Here is an 11,250-nt window from a genome sequence, read left to right as displayed (position 1 = left end):
TGTTGACACAGTTCCAGAGCGAGTGTGTTATTTGCTTGATAATAACATGGTTCCAAGATTTACGAAGAAATTTCCGAATCCCTACTAGAACAAGTGATTTTATAATGTAAACAATGTTTTCTTAAAATACTTTGGTGGGGGTACCATTACGCCGTTACACTCCATTTGATGTCTATGCAATATATGTCAGTAAATTTCTTGAATTGAATTGCTTTGCTCTTCCTGATACCTTTTACCCCGAGCAGTATCGAAAAGGTACTGGAAGGCTTGGGAGTGGAGAATATTCAGATGAAGTTTTCCTGTTATTTTCGCGAAATGTTTCTGGAATATTTTCTCCTGAACATCAAAATATTTTGTTCCTCTTCGAAGAAGCGTTTTTCCCAGATAAGCGGCTGTTACACAACATTGTGCTTGCTTCAGTAACTGAGAAATGCTTGATAAGCAAGACTCTCCTATGAATGGAACAAACGCTCTCTCTCTCTCTCTCTCTCTCTCTCTCTCTCTCTCTCTCTCTCTCTCTCTCTAACCATGGAAAGACTGAACGTCCTCAGAAGCTCCCTTCATTGGCTACTCAGCTCACTGAAATATATCATTTATTACCGATGGTATGAAAAGCTGTTTAGTCACATTGCAAAAGACTAAATAGGAGCGGCGTATGGATGCCTTAGCATAGGATTTAACACTGGTAGCAAAGGAATGACGAGAGTACAATGGGTCGTATTTTAGGACACACAATGACCCTAAAACACATAGGGCCAATCTGGTGTGGGGACAATGTGCACCAATCGAAAGCCTCACCTGGAGTAAAGGAACCAAAAGAGAGCAGCGAATTGCTGTCATCCACCTGCTGTTCGACATGACTATTTGTCACCCGCAACGCCTTTTCAAATTTCTTTGGCTAAGATAGAGAGGAAAGTAAAGAAAAAGAGGAAGGGAGAAAGAGAGAGAAAAAATAGATGGGAAACTCGGCAGGGGTGCCAACCTTTTCGGGGGTCTAAGACCACACATTTCGGAGACCGACTTGTGTGGTAAGGCCGATCACACGCTTCATTTACATAACGTTGGTCAACCTGACAGTGATACCAATATAAAGGGGACGATCTGATAAGTCCGCAGCTGTATAATGAGAGGCAATGTGGTGACAAGGAGGTTGCCGGCATGCAGGCGACTCCCAGTGCAAGCTAGTTAGCTGGGGTGTGTTGCTCTGGGTCTGAAATCATTGCAGTGCTCGTGGCCATGATTTTCAGCAGAGAATCTAGAAGTATTTGTTTGCTCCAAACAACTCTCAAGATTTCGGAAATACGCGTTGCTCGAATCTCATAAGGCTATAAGTAACAGCCTTCTGTGTCATCTCAATTAATTTTTGGAGAAGGTGAATCATGTGATTATTCGGAAAGATAAGCGCAGGACGTCAACAACGGCAACGAAGCGGAAAGGGATGCTACATCTCTGTCCTCCTCAAGGACCACGGAGAGCTGGGCGAGGCAGCCTCAGAGATGCAGGGACCTCCCGGAAAGGAGGCTTTTGCGGTTCACCCTTATCTCCCCGACGCCGTCAGGAAAAAGCGATAGCTCAGTGCAATTTCCTTTTTCTTCTAATTAGCGTATACCGCGAAGTAATCCGCGGGCGGTTTCATCTCGAGGGAGGGTTCCAGCTTTTGCCGAGAAGATCGTCTTTTGTCATGGAAACTGGACATGAAACTCCAAATACAATATGACTATGAATAATGAATGACACATGAGGGGTATTGTTGTGTCTCGTGGCATTGATGAATTACACTTTTCTTAAATGGTTTTCTGAAGGAAATGCTTATTTGGAGATGCCTCGGTGCTATTGAGAGAGAGAGAGAGAGAGAGAGAGAGAGAGAGAGAGAGAGAGAGAGAGAGAGGGGGGGGGACGTCCCATAATGCCCACGATGCATGCTGTATATGTAAAACATTTTCATAAAAGCAAAAACTTGAGGACGATATGGGCTCAGTTGTTAGTGGCAATGCGGCGCCAGCCTTTCATAAGCATTTCCTTTTAAAGAAAATCCAGTTTCTGTTCTGCTACAGTTCAGGTTGAGAGAATCTCGGAACATGAGATGTTCTTTTAAATCTCCTTCTAACGGAATGTGACGCTTTGTCCGAGCTAGGAGCTCGACATCACTTAGTCCGATATTCATTGAAAACGTCTTCAATTGCGGCTTCTCTGTACAGTATAACAAACGCCTAAGGCTTCCCTTCCGCCATTTTCATTGCATTTTAAGAGTTCTGCAATCCAAACACTCATGAAAAATTAGTTCTTTCTGATGTTACGTAATAATTTTAGTTTAACACAGACGAAAACTCTCTCTCTCTCTCTCTCTCTCTCTCTCTCTCTCTCTCTCTCTCTCTCTCTCTCTCTCTCTCTCTATATATATATATATATATATATATATATATATATATATATATATATATATATATATGTATATATGTGTGTGTGTATATATATATGTGTGTACATATCGCTCATTTGCCAGGAGAGTGACGTGACTCAAAAATTGCTATTTTTCAGGGGAAACAATTTAAAGTTTAAAATTGTCTATACTCTCTATAGCGTAATAGTGACATGTCATGCCCTTTAGCGGTTAGTATTACAAATACAAATAAGACGTTTTTACCACAATATGGAACAAAGAACGGGATATCTGCTGTTATCAATAACTCAAAAAAATTTTTTTAGTTGTGTTACCCTTCTGGCAATGAGCGATACACATACATATATATATATATATATATATATATACATATATATATATATATATATATATATATATATATATATATATATATATATATATATGTATTATATATATATATATATATATATATATATATATATATATATATATATATATATATATGTATATATATATATGTGTATTTATTTATACTAGCTTATCAACCTGGCAATGCTTAGAAAAACTCTGAATGACAACCAATAAACTCTCTTTCTCTCTCTCTCTCTCTCTCTCTCTCTCTCTCTCTCTCTCTCCTCTCTCTCCTCCACAGCCCTCTACTCTCTCTCTCTCTCTCTCTCTCTCTCTCTCTCTCTCTCTCTTCTCTCTCTCTCTCTCTCTCTCTCTCTCTCTCCCTTTCCTGTAAAGGTAGTTTGCTTCAATTACATTGCCCAGCATTTTTGACATTTTATATTTCAACCCTTCTCATCCCCCATTCCTATCAGGACCGAACTTGGACTTGAAGGGCATCGGGATTGTCACCTTTCACCTCAGTGACTTTGAAAACTATGGATTAGACACTAATATCTGTCGTTTTCGATTATTTTTACATGTAACCCCCTTCCCACTCCCACCCCTTTTGGTGCCAGTGATGTCATATCCCCCCTCCCAACAGTATTTTTTTCCAGATAGTAGGTCATATGTATACCGAAATGAAATGTGATGAATTTGTTCAGCTTATTTAGTTACTAAGTTTATGGGCAGATCCAGCCCTGTTTCAGGGAAGCCCTTCTCACCCCCACCCCCTTTGGTGCCCTTTGGTACTAGTGATATCTGACCCCAAACAGCACTATTTTATTGATAGTAAGTCATATGTATACCAAGTTTGGTTGAAATTGCTGAACGTATTTCAGAGTTATACTTGAACATACACACACATATACATACATGCATCCATTTTTATATATATAGAATTCATAATTGTGTTATTTTGCTCTCAATAGTCACCCACTGTTATATATATATATATATATATATATATATATATATATATATATATATATATATATATATATATATATATATATGTATATGTATATATATATATATATGTTTATGTATATATATATATATATATATATATATATATATATATATATATATATATATATATGTATTTATATGTATATATTTATATATATATATATATATATATATATATATATATATATATATATATATATATAAATTTTGGTCACTTGCACACGTTTGCGTTTTTCACATACTCAAATATTATGCCACAAATATTGTTTGATACAGAATTTTATAATCCTTGTGAATAACTTACACCTAAGAGCATCGATACTGGTCAGGATTCGGGACAGATGCACTTATATATAAGTTCTCCCGGGTAAATTATTCTCAAGGTATACTGAATTCATTATTAAACGATATTTGTGGCTTAAGATTTATAATTTCCTTATAATGACAAGCCTTCATTCTAAGAGAAAGATAACTCTCTCGAAGTTGTTTTAAATCATTTATAAAAAATGCACCTCTCCAAAGGTAATAGTAGTGTTCACGAACGAAAACAGTCACGCTAGCAAATGACGCTTACTCTACCTCATTCGCCTTTGAATTATTTGCTTTTGGCACAGGAAGTTCCTAGGAAGATTGCAGAACTAGCACGCAGGTAAATAGAAGAGGAAATGATTTAATTAGCGTTATTAGGTTAAGAAATAACGGTCATAAGTTTTCCACTTATATGTGTGTTAATATATTTATACATGTAAATAAGATACAAAAAACGAGCACGGAAGGCATTCGCTCAAGGAAAGGCAAGAGCACTGGGTGAAATGTAGGAAGAGCTGGAAACACCTGAGGGGGAGAAAAAATTCACAGAATTGCAAAGTCGAGGGACAGGAGAACCAGACATTACTCCCGCATAAAACAGAAAAGGTGGAGGGAATGTTATGAACACCGGTTAAATGAAGAAAATCATAGAAAAATCTTTGAAGGTGGAGGCCTGAACCTTGGTACTGTACACGTACTATTAGCAGAAAGGAGGTAAAGAAGGCACTAAAGATGAAAAATGATAAAGCGAAAGAACCAGACGGAATTCCAGCAGAAGTGAGGAAGAACCTCTGAGAAGAAGGGATAGACCTGAAGGGTGACATCCAGGATTGTGCAAGTTACAGAAGAATAAAGCTAATGTCTCACATCATGAAAATCTGGGGAAGATCAAAGGATTAATGAAGCAACATTTATAGGTGAAGAACGGTTTGATTTCATGTCAGGTAGAGGAACGGCAGGGTCAGCATTCGCCCATGGACAGATGGTGGAAAAACACCGGGAAAAGGACAACACATGGTATTCATAGACCTGAAAAAGGTACATGATAAAATCCGACGCCAAGAGGTTGGGCGGCGGGGGTTGGGGGTTGGGGGGCGCTATATGGGCGCAAAGGGAACACCTGAGAGATATGTTTAGCTATGCTCTTAATTAAGGAATACGACATGATTGCATAGCAGTTCGTTAAAAATTCACGAATTGGCAACTAACGTCCTCCATATTTTTCTCTCATTTCAACGCGAAAACGCAATTATTTCATACAATAAGGCTATAATACGCTTCATAAGATTGAAATCTGTCATATATTTCAAAACTGTAAGAAAATATCGCGTGAAGGCAAATTTCGGAAAAACAGAGACGAAACATTTCCAAAACTTTCGTTCACTCATCGCCGATGCGTTCTACAAAAAAATATCATCATCAAACCTCAGTTCAAATGTTAAAATAATAATAAAAAAATTTTTCATAACATGAATATTGCTTTCATTGCAACCATAAATTTTGAAATAGTCCTATATGATTGTTTTTACACCTCAACGCTGAAAAAAAAAATGTAAATAAGTAAATACGAAACTATTACATAGCTAGAACCCATCCACCAATATCAAAGGAGCGGAGCGTGTTGTGACGCAACCATTAGAGTGGCGGCGCAATATGAACTACCTGGAACCTACAGTAGGTCTACAATGAGTAGCGACGATGAAATTATCTCGAAAACATTTACTTTATATTTGTTAGAGGAATATTTGGATTTTCATAAAAATAAAATGATTTCTGTTATATTTGTTAACAACTTCAAAAATTATGGCTTATTAGCAACTGTTCGCCCATGCAATTATTCTTTTGTCAAAGCCAAGATTTTGTCCCTAGACCTAGGTTGTTAGAAAGTCAGCAGAAGGACTTTTAAGAAAATAATATTTTAAGCCAGTTAAAAAACAAGCGTTCCATAGGTCTTTATATTTATACTAATAGACGTTTCGACTAATAGCCATCTTCTCCATATAATTAAAATCATCATCATCTTTTATTCTTTAAAGAACAGGTGATCTCTACAAATAAATTCTTTCGTAACAGAGATTACATCTCAGAAGGCTTAGATGATTTTTTTAGGCCTTTAAATCATTTTGCAACGTACAGGCAGCTTCAACACGGCCTAAAACTTCAGTAATCACAGAAAAATTGTTGTAATTCACATTCCTATAATGAAAATTTTCTTATGACTGTTGAGCGTATTAGGTCTGCTGCTATAATGCTGCAGAGGTACGTTACGTTGACCAGCCCGAGGAGCATGTTAAGCGCGCTGTCATTGACGGCACTACTAACCTTATCACATCGTGCTTTGAGCTAAGCAACGTAAAAGAAAAAAAATCGGTTCAAATCACACAGGTTACGAATTATGCCAGTGCATAAAAGGGATCATATTTATATAACCGCAGGGAAATAGTGTTAACTGTGAATTCGCAAACTTGTCGATATGTATGACATTGCAAAAAAAAAAGTTTAACACTGCTTGGCAAACGTTACGTTGAGTCTGAGATTTTGGACGATGCAAAAAGAATCATGTCCCCTCAGATTTGAGCATGACTGTACGAAAGAGCAAAAACACAGGTTAGAAGCAGTGTTGGGTTAACCGAACAGATGCAAGTAAGAGTTCGTTAACATCAGGGATTTGCTTTTTGACCTGATTGTGGATGTGTTATCTCAAGGAATAAGAGATCAGTCGCCTTGGTGCATGCTGTTTGTTGACTGTATTGTAATATGCAGCACCAACAGAGGAGTGAGTCAAACCTAGATCACTAGAAATAAGACTAAATACCTAAGATTCAGTGAAGATCAAGAATCCGAGATTAGTAAGGAGGGGAAAAGGTTGAACCGAATAGATAACTTTAGATATTTTGGTTCAACAGTAGCTGGTGATGGAAGTTTGGATGCAGAAATAACACAGAATGCAGGCTGGGTGGAAATTTTGGAGAAAGATGTCAGGTGTCTGGTGTGACAGCAGAATCAACATTAATTAATGTTAAAGGAAGAGTGAATAAGACAGTAGTGAGACCAGCATTAATATATGGAGCTGAAACATGCCCAGTAAAGAGAGGACAAGGGAAGAAATTGGACGTGGTCGAGATGGAAATGCTTAGATGGATGTGCAGAGGGACAAAAATGGATAGGATCAAGAATGAAAGAATAAGGGGAACTACAAAAGTGGAAGAACTATCCAAGAAGATCCAGGAAAGAAGACTTCAGTGGTATGGCCATGTGATGAGAAGGGAGTAGATAATGTAGGGAAGAGAGTGAAGCAGATGGAGGTGATGGGTGGGAGAGAGAGAGAGAGAGGGAGACCGAAGCAAAGGTGGATGGGGATGGATGATGTTAAAGAAGATCTGAGGCCCCTTCGGTGATATTCCCCAAATAGACCGAACTGGACATTAAACAACATTGTAACTTAATTTATATATATATATATATATATATATATATATATATATATATATATATATATATATATATATATATATATATATATATATATATATATATATATATATATATATATATATATATATATATATATATATATATATATATATATATATACTGTATGTGTGTGTTGTGTGTATGCTTGTAATCACTCATATACGTGATTTTATATATCAAACACCACAGGGGAGATGAAACACGGTTGTAGATACTGACCAGTATCTTCTTTATTGCTAATTAAACTATCTTCAGAGGACTGAAGATGGCTTAGCAATAAAGTCGACACCAGTCAGGATCTACAACCCTGTTCCGTCTCTCTGTGGTATATATATATATATATATATATATATATATATATATATATATATATATATATATATATATATATATATATATATATATGTGTGTGTGTGTGTGTGTGTGTGTGTGTGTGTGTGTGTGTGTGTATGTATATATATATATATATATATATATATATATATATATATATATATATATATATATATATATATATATATATATAGAGAGAGAGAGAGAGAGAGAGAGAGAGAGATGTAATTATAAATATCCTATAATGATGTTTTTCCTGAAAAAGATACACATACAAGGAACCTGCAGCAAAAAATGAAATGCAAATCTTGAAAGGCCTCTCGACCTTCTAGAAGACCTAATCTCTATTTTACAACTTAGCATAGGTGTGACAGAATACATAATGACTAATTGAACATGTTACCAGGAGCCGAACTTCCTTGTGGATTGGGGAGAAAGAACTTGCGCAAAGCTAAATTTGAGAACTTGAAATAATCCCCGCCGGCCACCCCCCGCCCAAAAATAAATATTTAAACGATATAAAAAACTTTTCGCCAGTATTTCAATGAAGTTTAAAAAAATGTTTGGCAATTTTTTCCTATATTTGTTATTTTCTTGTGTTTATTTATTAATTAATCTCTTTTGGGCTGATCAGTAATATGCATTTTCTCTCTCTCAAGGAATTCACTTCCTTTCAATGAGCATTTTTTCTTGGGCAACAGTCAGAGTTATGCCGTTGATGCGTCGTAGGGAAGCCACGGAAAATTTTAGCACCACAAAGAGGAGTACTTGCCAGTGGAGGGAAAATGACTTGCGCTTGATAGAGAAGATCATTATGAAAATTAAGAGCATACTATCTTGCCAACAATGGTGATAGATACTCTTATTATACATAAAATTCCAGCTCTAGACGAAACTGAAAATGTTAAACTGCAGGATTATGCGTATATTTTTCGCGCACACACACACATCGTAAAGCTCGTACATAAACACACGCACGCACACACACACACAAAGTTTAAGTAAGAAAAGTGTTATAAGGAAGATGTTGAAAAGCAAAGCATAGCTCCCGGTCTATTCAGTACGTTTGTAGGTATTTCATCTCTCCGATTACCGCTGTCGGTTGATGGCACGAGAGGACTGATTGTCTAGCCCCTGGTTTCCTGATTTGCTTTCACCTAGCCAAGGCAACGTAGCCACTCCGCGAGAAGTCTAACGATCCCCAAATTTATGAAGTCATTTTTGGGCTTAAATGTATATTCGTAACGAATCACCATATTTGGGCAGCTTAAAAATCAGGACCTCACCAAACCACATCATTTATCAAGGATTAATATTCTTATCAAGTCCTTACATCATATCTGTCAAAAATAATAGGCGTTTGAAAGAGGGTGAGGTTAGTCAACAGAGAGAGAGAGAGAGAGAGAGAGAGAGAGAGAGAGAGAGAGAGAGAGAGAGTTCAACTTTATTCAGTTTATTCACTGTCATGATTTTCACATTCAGTGTTCATAATATTAATAAAGATAACTACCATTTTCAATAGTATTATGATTAGTATTGAACGTTTGCATACAGTGACGACTTATTTTTTGCAGTCTTTATTGTTGTTGTAGATGATTTAGCTGGCAGTCCAGCATACGTAGGCTCTTGCTCTTGACTGTAGAAGAGACAAAAGGCAAGTAATAGAAAAAAATAAGGCTTGTTGGGTGGAAACACATTTAAATCGTGCGGTACCCACGAGTAAGAAAAACAAATAGAAATAATAGAGCTGTAGCACAAGACTGAAAGGGGAAAATAATGAGAAAAAGCACTACACTCGAGAGAAAATATTTCACTCAAGTTTGGGAAAAATGTTGAAGTCGAGGAATTAAGATAGCACTTATTTTCAGTTATCAGAGAAAAGAGTGAAACGGAGTGAAGGTGGTACCTGAATCAAGTTGTCTATTCTCTGTGTTCACGAAGTTTTCAGGCTTGACGGAGATCCCAGCTTCTTTACTGAAATGCCCCAACCCATGAAGTAGATTAAAAGGCAAACAAAACCACCATAAGAGAAGATTAACTGTTGTTCTTCCTTAACAAAACTTGATGATTGCTTGGAGAGGCCAAATAAAAGAGGTGAGGAAAGGAAATTGGGTGAGACAAAAGGGTAGGTGTACAGGTGGCGATACGAGGTCAAAAGGAGTTGGAGAAGATGGAGCTGAAGGTTGTTGAGCAGGGGTGTATAATTAACTTGTCTTCTTCTTTACATTGTCTGAGGTAGAGATTGCAATTGCAACCATGGAGCTGATACTAACGGCTTCGATGGTGATACTGCGCCCTGCAGAATTGCAAATCTGTCCAGTCTGACTTGACATTCATCTTCTAGGTATGGTGTGCCACTGACCAATTGGGGCATCTTGGAATTGTAAGGTCTCTCTTCTTGATGGCTGCAAGACACAGCTATGCTGACGTTTTCTTTCTGCAAATTACACAGAATTAATTTCCTGTGTAACGGTTTGATACCTGAAACAAGAGCTCTGGAGTGTACTGCTTCCATGGGAACAGAGCCCAAATTCCTAAGTGCACTCGAGAGAAAGTCTCGGATCATTAATAGAGAGACAACTTAGTTACAGATACCAACTTTGTGAAGTTTTTAAGTAGGATCAACGAGTTTTTCCGGCAGGATCTAGCAAACGTGGACTGATTTCTTCTCGGACAAAATCGGTAGTTTCCTTATTTTTGAAGTTGAAATAGTCTCCTCTTAGGTTAGGTTTTGCAGATGTCTCGGCTCATGACTAGCCTTTTCAAGGGGTACAATGGCGTAATAAGAAGAAGCGGTAACTAAAGAAATAGGCCTGAATTCGCCAAGATGCTAATGAGAGTAAACAACGTTTTTCCCTTGGTGGAGTGCTTGGTTTCCATAGCAGACTGGGCTTCTGCGTCTAGTTCAGTTTACACTGAAATTTGGGAACCTATAGCGGCTGAGATTCAGAATGAAGCGGATTTCTTTCTTGAGTTTCTTTATTTTTGGTTTGCTAATAACATTTGTCGATTCACTGGTAACGCAAGGGACAAGAGGACAAAAGGTAAGCTCTTCACTAGTAAATTCCCATTTTTGATTTCTGATTGCCGATGGGGAATCTCCAGAATTGCACGGCGTTCTGCAAGGTATTCTTCAAGGGTAGTGGTGGCCATGGCAACCAGCAACCCTGCAAATGTAAACTGACTAGACTATTATCTTTGGAAAGATAGGGTTCCCTGGCTGATGTTTTGACGTGACAAAGGTTACATCATGCCCAAAAGTCAACAATGAACATCATAATCATTTTTTGGGTATATGTCCTATAAGACAACCTACTTTAAATTGGGAGTTACATAAAAGATATTCCAAAATGAAGAAAGCTTGTATAGAATTGGCTGAACAGCCATAC

This window comes from Macrobrachium rosenbergii, chromosome 8 (genome assembly GCF_040412425.1).
Source record: "Macrobrachium rosenbergii isolate ZJJX-2024 chromosome 8, ASM4041242v1, whole genome shotgun sequence".
In the NCBI taxonomy this organism is placed as follows: Eukaryota; Metazoa; Arthropoda; class Malacostraca; order Decapoda; family Palaemonidae; genus Macrobrachium; species Macrobrachium rosenbergii.
Note: the sequence above shows the minus strand (reverse complement) of the source record.